Genomic DNA, 13,040 nt, shown 5'->3' with positions numbered 1-13,040 from the left:
TGGAAAGTGGCTTTTCTCCGTCCCGGGCAGAGCCAAAGCTGGTCGAGTTCACGAAGGAGCAACGTCCAGGATCGCAGTTGTATTCTAATGTGCAGCAAAATGCTGAAAAAAAAAAATTCATTTATATTTACTCCCAGTGCTTTGGACATTCCCTTAGATCACCAGAGTACTTTATACTACTACACTTTAGCTAACCACTGAGTTTTATCTTATTGCTTTAGCAATAGTTACAAACTAGAGTGACACCATTTAAGGCAGAATGAATTAAAGCAAAATACTCAAGGCTTTCAAGCAAGCAAATTTCAAGGATTACTGGGAGGCTTTCTTCTTCAGAAATGTTTATCAGAGATCAAAGAACTGGCTCAGTGCTTAAGATTTGGTAGAGCTTTTTGGTATTTTTCCTTCTAGGCCTGGAGTTGTGTGGGCACTGAGCCATTTTGCACACTCGAGGGCATGCACCAGTCCCCAGAAGTGCTTCACCTTCTCTTTAAGATCTGTAGCCCTAAGTCAAACAAATAGTGGCATGGGTGTGACACCCAGCACRGCACACCTACAAAGTGGCTTACTGCTATGTGCTAAACATCAGCAAAGAAAAATGGTCTGTGAGGACGGCTTCCAGGAGGAACTGAAATCTGTGGATTTTGCCGATCACGTTTCCCTGAAGAGAGAGATATTAGGGCTGAGAGTCAGTGTGCAGAGAGGCAGAGCCTTTGTGCAGGTGACGGCAGTCTTCTGCACGGGTATCCCGAGCTGCTTCAATGGGAGAAGCAATCCAGCACAATGACAGCAGCAAATATTTAAAAGGAAGGAGTGGTACAGTTTGAGCCTTGAATTTGAAGTCTTGTATTTCTCTCTGAGGCAAGTACACTCCCCTCAGCGTTAAGGGAAATGCTGAGGGTTTTTTTATATGTTTAGACAACTTTCTGGGTTACTTGTTCTCAGATATGATACAACTTTTATCCTTGAATGCTGCATATATCTGATGTGATAGTAGGGTTCTCATACCCCAAAGTGTGTATTTGCAGAGAAGACAAAAGGAGGAAAAGAGGTATTTTGCAACAAAATGAGCTACAAAATAAAGAGCTGGAAAGACACACACTGAGAAGCTTTGGCAAAACTAAAACACTGAGCTACTTCTTTGACCTCTGCTAATCCTGATGGAGTGGTGTTTGCAGGAGGATTAACACCTTTCAGCACAGATCGTAGAGGAGACTAACAAGAGGTGGCAAAAAAGGAGTGAAGACACCTTTCAACTTTTCTGCATTGTTTTTCAGTGCTAGCTCCCTCTGCTACTATCAGCTGGGTAGTCTCTTGCAGCAAGGGCAGTGMAAGAGCAAACTGTGGTTACAACAGCTGACATCTTGCCGAGAGTAGTGCTCTGCTCTCCCAGTGAGAAGGAATTGCATCAGTGACATTGAATCTGTGAAAACGGTTACATGAAAATAATTGTAGGGTAGGATTATGCTCAAAGTATAGATCTTTCCAGCAGATTGCAATTTCAGAAAGTTTTAGACACTAATTTGCATTGTTMTAATTAAGAAAATGGTAGGCTATGTAAAAGAGTTTGGCCTACTGAAAACACCCTTCGCTCAAGATGGCACATGAAGTCAAACTGCAATTTTGTGTGTGTATATTATTAAGTAACAGGATGTTCCAGAGGAAAAAAAAAAAAAAAAACAAAGGTTGTAGAATGCAGGAAAAGTTTGATTCTCTAAATGATTATGTAGTCCAAGTCACTGCTGGAGTAAACAGTTTGCGTAAAAACACAATACAAGGAGCAGCGGTATCAATGGTAAGGAGAATTTAGACATTGCAATGCAGAGGAGTATTTCACAGAAATGGATTTTATGAATAAATACAAAAGAAGAGAGATGTAAGGTGAGCTCTGAAAATTATTGCACCTAATTTCCAGCTTAGTAATCTAACTATTCAGGAAAGCTTTTAAATATATATTTAATTTAAGGTATATTCTTATGTTCTCTTTGTGGAGGAGCTAAATTATTTGTTTAGAACAAAGCCTGAGGAGGAGAAATGTTTTTGCCAGGTAAGGACTGACTTGTTAAGGAGAGCATAGGAGAAAAACAGGAAAAATAGTGACAGATCAGAGAAAGCAGACTTGTTGGGTGACAAGGAACAGGGATTTAGACAATGTTGAAAACAGGCACTGCAGAAGTTTAAAGGTTCAGATAAAAAAGGTGGCTCTGCTGATACTAGGTCTTAGATGATGTAGCTAGATTGTACTATTTTAATGGTTATCTGCACATGTAGGTGACTGAGCAGCTCCTGCATGTGTATCTGCRTGCGTGCGAGAGAGAGTTTAACAGGAATCCTAGAAAAAAAAGTGACAGAAAAAAGGAAACTTTTTCTCATAAATGCAGCCAACAGCAGCTTCTGACTGTACCTGTCACATATACGGGCAGCACGCCAGTGTGATCACTGTAATAGTGCACCTAAATCATAAACTTAATATATATGGAATATATGTCTTACGCACGGGATTATATTAGCTCTAGCTGCATCTGTGGGACAGTCCAGGCAGCAGCAGACTGACCGCCTTAGCATCAGCCTTAAGCATTTTAGGTTAATAGGTCAGGAAGAGCAATCACCAGTATCTGCCCGTATTTACATATTCTCAGATATGTGTGCGTAGCTGTTTAGGCGTGAATTGGAAATGAGACATCACCTTTGATTTTAAAAGTATCCGGCTCCGGACAAAGCCGTGGAGGGTGTTTGTGTTTGTACCCAAGCCYTAGTTTCAGAGGTAAATAGGGGGCTTGGCTAGAACGAAGGCAATACCCATGGCAGGCTGCCTGCAGTAAGGAGCAGTTGGCACGTTTGTGGGCACGCAGGAGCGGAGGTTCAGAGCTGGCAGGAAGAGCAGGGTCCCTGGATGCTGCCCTGAGCAGTGAATTCCCAGCTCTGACACTCAGAGGTTCTTAGGGACATCATGTAATTAAAGCTAAACCATTAGAGAGAAATCGGATTAAGTTTAAGCTAGAATTGCCCACTCTATCTGATTTATTATAACCCCTTTCTTTCAAACTGTGCCGTTAAAAGCATGAATGGAAGTCTTTCTTAAATGAATCTTATTTGCTCTACCACGAAGTCCGTGTGGTAYTGTAGGCAAGGTAAATTTGAATAAGCCCTTTAAACCTAGGTTGCTGTATCTGTTATCTCTGCAGAGATAGAACATGGGTAATAGCTTGAAATGAAGCAGCGAGAATGTGGAAGCTGGGAGAGATTTTCCCCGCAGTCTTCAAAGGGTCATTGTAGTAATGCCAAACGCTAAATGTTTGGAAAGAGTGCCTTTCAGATAACATCCCCCCTGTGAGCAGCAGATGGCTGACAGATACCCCACCGCTCTGGGCAAACCTGARAACATCGGCGAGTGATGAGTCCTCTTGCACTTGGGCTTTAATATTTTTCAATCTTTTTCTGTTTGTAAAAATAATTTCTTTTTAAATTGTGTGAAAGGGTTTATGTCAGTGGTGAGTGAACTCATCTTTTCTGAAAAAATAAATAGTTAACATTCTTTTTCTAATCTAATCAATTCTGTCCTTAAAGTCAAATTCCAACCTTCCTTTCAAATTGTGGGTTGTGTGGCTTTTAATTTAGCTAAGGTTCATTTGACTTAAAAACATGGTTTAACAGCTCTGAAGCTAATGTCCTCAAACATCACTAAGACACGGGAATTACGGCAGTTCCAGTTCAGAACTGAGCGAGCTGATTCTACCTCACATTTCCATTTTTGGCACCAAATAAATAGAAACAAAGAGTCAGTAATGGTTGTATGSATTTATTTACTTCAGTCATTATGTGGCTAATTTTAAATAATTTCAAGAGGTTAAAATTGCTCATGTTTATTCTGCTGGCAGATTTTTCTGAAAACTACAYGGCTTTTGAGTGACATTTGCTTTTCAAAATGCTTTTAAGATTCGTAGAGAGGATTTTAAAAGTGCTCTGTAAATGTATTCAGTGTTGACAGTCTGTTTAGCTTTCAGAAGTAATGACATCTTTAGTGTATTTTGGTTCCTAATTCTCTTTCATATGTGGCCTCTTGTATATACTATATTTGACTTATGTAGTAAAAGACATCACTATAGAAATTTATTGTAATAAGGTTTGGATAAGCAGTGTGAGGTTTAATATAAATTGTAGGAAATCTGTCTCCTCCTTAGATGGTTATTGAGAGCCAAATAAAATCAGTGGTAGGCTTTCTATCAACTTCAATTTTCTTTGGATTAGCCCATTACTGTTTTATGGTCCTCAGGTATTTTTATATTGTTTATTATATAATGGTTTGAAACTTAACTCAAAGGTCTATCAGTTGTATTTGCTCAGTACATGCCAGAGTATTTTGAAGTCTAGGAAGTCCCTTGCCTCGAGGAATACTAATGGAATTAATCTTTGTTGTACACATACTGTCACTACTGCTGTAGTAGTGACATGTAATTATACCGATCACTTRTATATGACAGACTCTCAACTATTAACACTTCTCTTTCTATCTCCTGCGGTGTTTATCTTTGTGTGTATACAACTTACTAAGCTGCAATTTTTAAAGGTAGGAAAAAAATAGAGAATTTATTCTATAGCTTATATAGAATACATGCTACTTGGGTAAGGTCCATAGCATTGATCTGGCAGCCATGTACTCCATACCCTTAGTCTTGCTGACTTCAGCAGCATGTTTGTATTATCTTTAATATTTGTCAAAGAAAAAATAATATTCCTGAAAGAAAGTCAAGGCTAAATTATAATATATCTTCTACTGCAGATGAGATGCAGGTGAAAAAAATATGCAGTCTAYTGAGGTGATGATCAAATAATACAATATCTTTTTCTCAAATTTGGAAATTACCTTTGTTAATATCAAAGACTTTGATCCTATAAAGACTAAAATGTGTTTTAGTGAAATCACAGAATCACAGAATGGCTGAGGTTGGAAGGGACCTCTGGAGATACCTAGTCCAACCCCTCTGCTCAAGCAGGGTCACCTAGAGCATGTTGCCCAGGATTGTGTCCAGAAAGCTCTTGAGTATCTCCAGAGAAGGAGACTCCACAATCTCTCTGAGCAAACTATTCAAGTGCTCAATCACCCTCACAGTAAGGAAGTTTTTCCTCATGTTCGGGAGGAACTTCTTGTGTTTCAGTTTGTGCCTGTTGCCTCTCATCCTATCACTGAACACCACTGAAAAGAGTCTGGCCGCATCCTCTTGACAGAAGATATTTGTAGACATTGATAAGATCCCCTCTTAGTCTTCTCTTCTCCCGGGTAAACAGTCCCAGCTCTCTCAGCTTTTCCTCATAGAGGAGAAGCTCCAGTCCCTTCATCATCTTAGTGGCCCTTTGCTGGACTTTCTCCCRTAGAATCCCTCAAGAAGAAGGGGGATTTAAACTCAAACATCCCACATTCTAGTTAACAACAGTTGTTTCTTTCCGGACTTATTATTACTCCACTTGTTTTTTACTTTATGATATATGTGACTRGCTATCGGGTTCTAGAGCAGCTGACTTTAGCTATGTCCAAACACATTCACTCCTGATAAGTGTACCCGATCCAAACYCAGCGGTTATCTGCTGACAGTGAATATACAAACAAATAAATTGTTTGTAATTCAGCAAGGAAAAGATAGGTAAAGCACCAAAAAGGACATTATTTGGCTTTGTTTTATGAAAAAGTCTGATCCTGATCAGATCCCTCACTCAAGGAGAGAGTTCACAACTAAGAATGATGAAAGGAAGGAAGCACATAAATCTTGGGATGTTAAGTTTCCTCAGCTTTTACTATTGCGCTAAATTAGGCTGTGTCTTTCTTAAGCCTTTGCCATCTTTGTAGAGAAAGCCAATATGCTTCCTGAAAGCTCAAGCTCATTTGTAAGACTAGAGATGGAACTAAGTGAAAAAAATTTCCTGTTAGWTTTACATTGAAGTTCATATATTTCTCATAGATATTTGAGTTTCAAGAAATCTCTATATTGTAGTTTTTAAAAGATGTTATTGGAAAATTTCTGAGCAGTTCTAATAAGAGTGTATGTATGTCCTGCATTTATTAAAGCCAGWGGAACTGTGTAAATCCAACAAGGAGTAGGATGGTAAGAACAGGTGTACTCTAAAGGAGCAAAAGCCCAGATCATCAGCTAGTTTAAGCTGAGTGGGGTTRCACTGATTTAAACTTGCCTACAATTTCAACCAGAATTCCTGTCTTCCTTTRAATCTGTATACAGAAGTAAAAAACCTGAGAAATATTTATAAGTTCTCACAGAGAGATGTAGACATGACCTTTTCCCTCACTTTTSCATTTGGCTTTTTTGAGGCTATAAACAAGAATTTAGAAGGATACAGGTTCTCCCTACCTCACAGCAACAGAAAATGTTTTCTGTAGGTTCCCCAGATAAAATTATTTATTTTTCTTGAGTAGGATTAAGACATCTGACTGCAAATAGTACTTTCTCTGTACAGAAATTTTGAAAAGTTTTTTTTGACATCGGTAGTTTGGAAGTGCTGGAAGGATAATCTTTGGCTATTGCCTTGTTAACTTCCCTCTCTGGCAGTTTGACCACCTGAAATTTTAGGTTAACATTGTTGGTCTTTAAAATGTTTAGAAGAACAGAACRTGACTCAAACCAACAAAAGTCTATTGACACAAGAACAAAGCATAGAGTTCATTTCGAAGTGGTAATAAACAAAATACTGAAAAATTATTTTACAAAAATTTTCAAGATAATATTACTAGTTGGATTTCTAAAAAATCAAACTGTGTGAAAATCCAGTGTGAAAATCTATTACAATGTTGTTTCAGTGCTATCCTGGATTTAAAAGCCTGGTGCTAAATTGATTACAGTGGACAGTTTCAAGGTCTGTTAATCAGAATGATGCAGCCCTGGATGCCCTAAGCATCAGAAAACTGAGAAGTTATACTATGACAAGGAATTCTGTAACTTTTCTRTTCTTACATTGTTTTCTCTGAACTGCTGATAAAGACGCAAAGTGGTGCTAATCTCTCTGAAATYTGGCTTGGGATGTTTTGCTTATACTCTCAAGATTCAACAAATTACAATATTTGGAATCAGGAAAGATTTTTCTTTGGGTCCCACTGTCAGTGAGATACTCGAGGATATAGACATGACTCACACAACAGAAAAGCAAAAAAAATAATGATGTCTACCAAGTCCTCTCCTACTGAAGCAATCATGGGCAATGACAATGTCCTTCATTTCTCTCTCCTGTCTTCTTCCCTTCCAGTGGTACGTTATATTTATTCTATCCCTACAGATCATGTTTTTAGTGGGAGTTGGAAGGCATCCCTTCAGTGTTTTGTGGATCCTTCTAGACTAACGCGCTGTTACATGCTTGCYTGACCTTCCTGTTGGCAGTTTTGTTCAGGGCTGTAACTAGTTTTTGTACACYTAATTCACCAGTTTAACCCAATGGATCTGAGGCTTGCAATGTGCATTTAACATGTTTCAAAAGAGCCTTGAATTTCAAAGCTAACAATAGAAAGCAACAGAAAAATTGAGAAAGGAAAATTTTAAGAAGACATCCTTAAAGGGAGAGCTAATAGACTCTRGAAAAATCTCAGGACAGTAGAAGTGAAAGCCTCATCTGAGGTAAATAAAGACCTGAAACTGCAGTCAGGAATCTGTTTCAAGGAAAATGTTATTTTGGCAAAAATTAGAAACAATTACGTGTTTTTCTCATATGATAGAATCTTAAATAAGTTTCATAAATAAAATTTTAAAAATAGCTTTCTTTGATGAGGTATCAACCTCTGCATGATTTAAGTGCCAAAAAGTAATCTGCTTAACAGTAATGGATCAAATCTCAAACCTGTGCAAATCRGTATAGCTGTATTGATAACATTAGAGAGATGACAGCTTCTGTGAAAACTGGAAATGGAAGAGAGAAAATAATCTAATTAAATTAGATTTGTGTGAAGGTTTAACTGGTTTAACTGTATAAGGAACTGTGGTGCATTCTATGCAGTCTTTTTTAATTGAATGCTTATCTGATATATTGTTGATTAAATTCTGCCTTTAGTTTTACTGCAATTTGAAGTTTCTGTTCTRTTGTCTTTATCTATGGTTAGGAATTCTGATAGGAACTCTGTGAGATGGTGAGATGGTTTATGGAGATAAGAGATCTGAGCAAGGATGGAGAGAATGTAACTGCTGTATACTGACATGTGTTACTGATAATCTCGGTTGTGACATTTCAGAAATAGATCCTAAGTAGGTCTGAGAATGAAAGTCAGATGGTTTGTGGGGAAAAATATATTTTTTGGCATCTTTGTTAATGATACATGTTTTGTTCCAATGACTACCTAGGTCAAGAATGGATAAAATGATAACTTCAGCAATAAAATTTAGACAGGAGTATTACTACTATTGAAAAAAAGAGCCAGCTACTTTATTCCTCCAGCAAGAACAAGGCTGTACTCTGTCAGCTTCTCCTAAGTTACCTCTCCTACGCAGACTTTCTCCAGATATTTGTCTCTGCCTTAATCCTTCCCCAAGATCTGTGATTATAATTCTTTTTTTTTTTTTTTTTTTTGGGGGGGGGGGAAGGGAGTTAAGAACACGCTCTTTCTGTATAACATAGCTCTAGTTTCTGAGGTGCTATGCCTATATCTATCATCTAGACAAAGGGAAAATATGCTTAATTTGTTATATTTGGTCTATATTTGAAAAAACGAATAGAGAAGTGAGTTAACTCTTTCAGGTTCCTCAAGCAATGACTCCTTATTCCAACCTCTTGGTACAATTTATCTTCTCTGCAATGAAGAAGACACTATCTTTAATCTGACTTCAAGAAAGTAGAGCACAGGTGTTATTTTTGTAGTATTAGCACCAAATATTTTACAAGAGTTTATAAAACTTTGGTTTCTGTCGTAAACTAAATATGTATCAGTTAAATGAAGCTAGCTATTAAATAAATGGATATATTAAATATACATGTGTGTATGTATAGCTGATAGAGAGATGACRAATGCCACTGCTATATTTGTAAGACCCTATTTTATACTTTAGAGCTCCTTGATACAACCACTAGCTTCATGTCCTCACCTTGTTAGTTCTGTACTGCTTTCTTTACAAACTTGGAAATGTTCAGAAGAGCTGTCAACAGGTCGTGCTCTTTCAGGCCAGCAAATATGGTTTTGACAAGTGTCTGAAGGTTTTGACAGGTGTCTGAAGGTTTTGACAGGCRAACAGAATGAAGCGATGTACTGCTGTGTCTTTTCTATCAGCAATAGAAAGGGTAGTGCTGGTAAAACACAGTCCTATTTCCTCTGTATCTCTGATTTTCAATTAATTGAAAAGCTTCAGCTGGAACAGCTTTGAGCTACTGTGCTCTCAGCATTACAGAAATACTGTGCTACTCTCAGTGCTAGAGCATYTGGCTAATATCAATAGTCTACATGCTTCTTGCTCTTTTTTTATGAGTCTGAACTATGAAAATATGAAAATAAATAAGTTTATCTCGTTATTAATAATCTCCCGTTAGGCCTGTTTTTCTATAGTTCATTTTTGAGTTGCTTTGCTGACTGCCTATGGGCTTGGAGAAACTTAGCGAGTTGTTGCTGAAATCAGCATAAAAGATACCAGAAAAGCTGTAAAAAGCAGAGCTGAACTATATATATTACAGCAGTGTCTGAATGCAAGCCGAGAAAAGAAAGTGGGGAAATGTTTTTTGCAATAGTCCCAGTCACACTGATGTAGCTCCACTGAATTATATGACTCTGTGCTGGTACAAGTTGGTAATATAGTAGGATTTTTAGAAAGTTTTGGCATTTCCTTTGGGAGGATCAATTGAAAGTATTAGCTCTCACTAATTAAAACAGAATGTTGGAGTTTTGAATGAGTTCTGCAAGAAGAAAAAAGCGGTGTGGATAGCACTTTTGTCCCTAACTTCTGTTCAGTAGAACAGCCTGGAAAGTCGAGTCATGGGAGAATCTGACACCAGTTTCTTTCTTTTAAGTGCAATTACAGAAGTTAGAGAGAGGCATAAGAAGGCTGGAAGGTCATCTTCAATAGCTGCAAGTAAATCCTGTACACAGATACAAAAAGACCAAGTTTAACTGGGTTTTCTTACAGTCCTGCATGTGTGGTTTTAATTTTCCATTAGATACAACACATTCCTGATCTAGGATCTACTGTCATCAATTCAAAATATAGTTCACAGGTATAAAAACAGGAGCTAATGAAAAGCAAGGGATATTAAAACTTCCTATATCTTCAAGAGTCTTCAGACATCTGTTAAAAATTTGATGTAGCCTGTCCTGAGATGTGTTTGAAATTAATACATATGAATCCCTTGTGAGAGTGCAAAATATCTCCCATATAAAGCTTCACCCGTAAGTCAATAGATAGCATAAATCCCAAACAGGTCTACTGTGTCCAGCTAAGAACATTCCAAGCTGATGCACTGTCCCTTCAGGTGAAAAGAATGTTTATCATAGTCAATGCTTTTTCGTGCATTGCATAGTCAATTGCAATGTTCTTTTAACTGTCTAAAAGCAAATGTGATCAGATTAGTTACTAACCTAAAGCGACTGTTACGCAAATGTGAAGATTTCTGGAACTAAAATTGATCAAAATAATCAACCATTTCCTTCTACTGAATCTTTATTTCTGCTGTATTTTGACTGGACTGAGTTTACGTATGTTACAAAGGAACAGATTTTTAAAGTCTTTTCATTTTTATCTRCACTGTAATGTAGACTTGCTCAAAGGAGAAGGGACTCTCAGTCAAGAAGAATGAAGATAACGGAGGGGAGGCAAAAAGAGATTATTTACCTTTTGTGTAAATGCAGTCTAAGAATCAAAAACATCTTTTGGAGAAACAGCCTTTTTAAGCAGGCTTCTCTGTTTGCAGTTTTTCCCAGTTGGTCCTAAAATCTTCCTTGGCTTTTCTTCTCAAAGTACCACCATTTACGTAGAAGCCAGCTCAATTATGTTTTGAGGGTAAAGGGTCATTTTAAACTCCACAATCCATTAGCAGTAGGTTTATTGGAATAACAACATTCAACCCCTAAGCCCTTTGGAAAGGCCAGTTTTATTTCATATCTTTCCTCTTTCATGATATAATCTCTCTATATTACTTGCATTTGCTGATTTGTAGAACTTTGAATTCCCCTTCTATAGATCTATGACTCTTAGCAATACACTTACTTTTCTATTTCCTGACTTGCTGCCATGCTAGGAGCAGACCTCCTCGTGTTTGACTGCAGCCTTCTCATTGTGTATCTGAAGATAATCCCTAGACCACTGGCATCTTTTCAGCAYCTAGGGACATAAAGATTGTGACAATTGTCTCTTCTGAGTGTAATTTTGTTACAAGAATTTTGCTAAAAGATTTTAGAGATGTGAATATTTCTTCCTGCCTTGCGTAGTATTACTAAGGAGAAAAAAATACTGAAAGTTTTAAAAATAATACATTCTGCAGCATTTTAAGACTCTACATTTACAACCAAATTATGTACTTAGCTTTACACACTTGACTTCTTTGGACTATTTAATAGATTACATTCTGGCACATGTTGACGTGTTTACAGGATTAAGAGCTGCATACTCTCTGTATTGTTAAATGTTTTGCAATTGAAGAGCGGTTATTCTCCAAGGGATTGTCTTTTATGTGTAAATGCAGAACATCCTCAGCTTGTATCTGGGATTTCTCATCTTGTTCGGTGATTTAATCTTGTTAGCATATATGTGCATACTCCTGCAGGTAAATACATAGACATAATAATGACCAGAATAAGCTGTTCAGAGGAAAAAAAGTCAGGAGAAAGAATTGCCAAATATTCTTTAAAACATTTCCCTCTATTTTCTGGAATTTTAAAAATATTTTATTTTCTGTCTGGCTTTATAAATTACACACAATCCACTGCTTCCCTGCTTTCTGGATAGCTCCGCAAGTATTGTCACAGTATTTTACTCCTCTTCCTTATCACAGAATGCAGATAGCACCGTGGAACCCATTCAGTCTTCCTCTCTGTATTTACCTGCAGTTCAGCAGTGTCTCCATGTTTGTGGATTTGAAAGGGATAATACTTAGCTGAGTGCCTCTGCAGAAACCAAAGACAAGACCTATGTCACCTGAGATGAGGTCCATGTTGCCTGACTGAAGATGTCTATCTAGGCTGGAGACATGCTTCCAGTGTCACATAGGGCAAAGCATGTGTGAAAAGCTACATCAGCATCTTACCATCAAAAAATCTTCCTCCCTTCTAAATACCTTCTCCTGGAGGTTTCTCAGCTCCTTAAAGAGCTGCTGCAAATCTGGAACAATATCAGCCTATTTGTCCTCCCTTGGTATTTAAATTGCTTCAGTATAAAGCAATCATGAAAAGTATTGCCATCTTTTGAAGAATGGACCACTTGGAAGAATCTTGAAAGTTTAAAATCCCATTCAATTAAAATACCACCTGCAATATGAGATAGGAGACAACACAGTATTTTTTTTAATTTCATGAATCAGAATTTAGAGATAGTTTTTTTATGTCACTCAAAAAAGACCTTGTTTATGATATATATAGGAATATCTCTGATTTTGTGAGATTTTCTAGATGAAAGCAATGACTTGGTAACGATGTCACCCCAGGAAAGTGAATTCATTCACCTAAAAAGCAAAATCTTAATGTGCTGAATTACTACAACTGGAATTGATTTTAGTTAAAGTCTGAATACTTGGTCAATGTGAAAGTTTTTCCGTAGATATTATAGTACTCCTTTACTTAGATGTTATTATTTAATCAGTTTAGGACCTTTTGCTTTAAAAAAATTCAGAGCTCTATAACATTTCACATCTCTCCAAATCTCTTTCTAAATAGGACTGAACAGAAATATGGAAGGCACAAAGAATGCTGYGAGGATTTGAAGCACAAGTGGCTTCTTGTAAAGGATGTCACTTAAAACAGCAGCATTAATGATGATTTTTARACAATAATAATGATTTTGAAACTGGCTTGTTTTTCAGACCAAGTCAAAAGCGGAGTGTTGCTCCAGGGTGTATGTTTTCCTGGTCATCTTTTCTTTCTG

The sequence above is a fragment of the Rhea americana genome, unplaced genomic scaffold (assembly GCF_003343005.1).
Source record: "Rhea americana isolate MKP2758 unplaced genomic scaffold, rheAme1 scaffold_112, whole genome shotgun sequence".
In the NCBI taxonomy this organism is placed as follows: Eukaryota; Metazoa; Chordata; class Aves; order Rheiformes; family Rheidae; genus Rhea; species Rhea americana.
The sequence above is the reverse complement of the archived record's forward strand: the minus strand, read 5'-3'. Positions refer to the sequence as shown.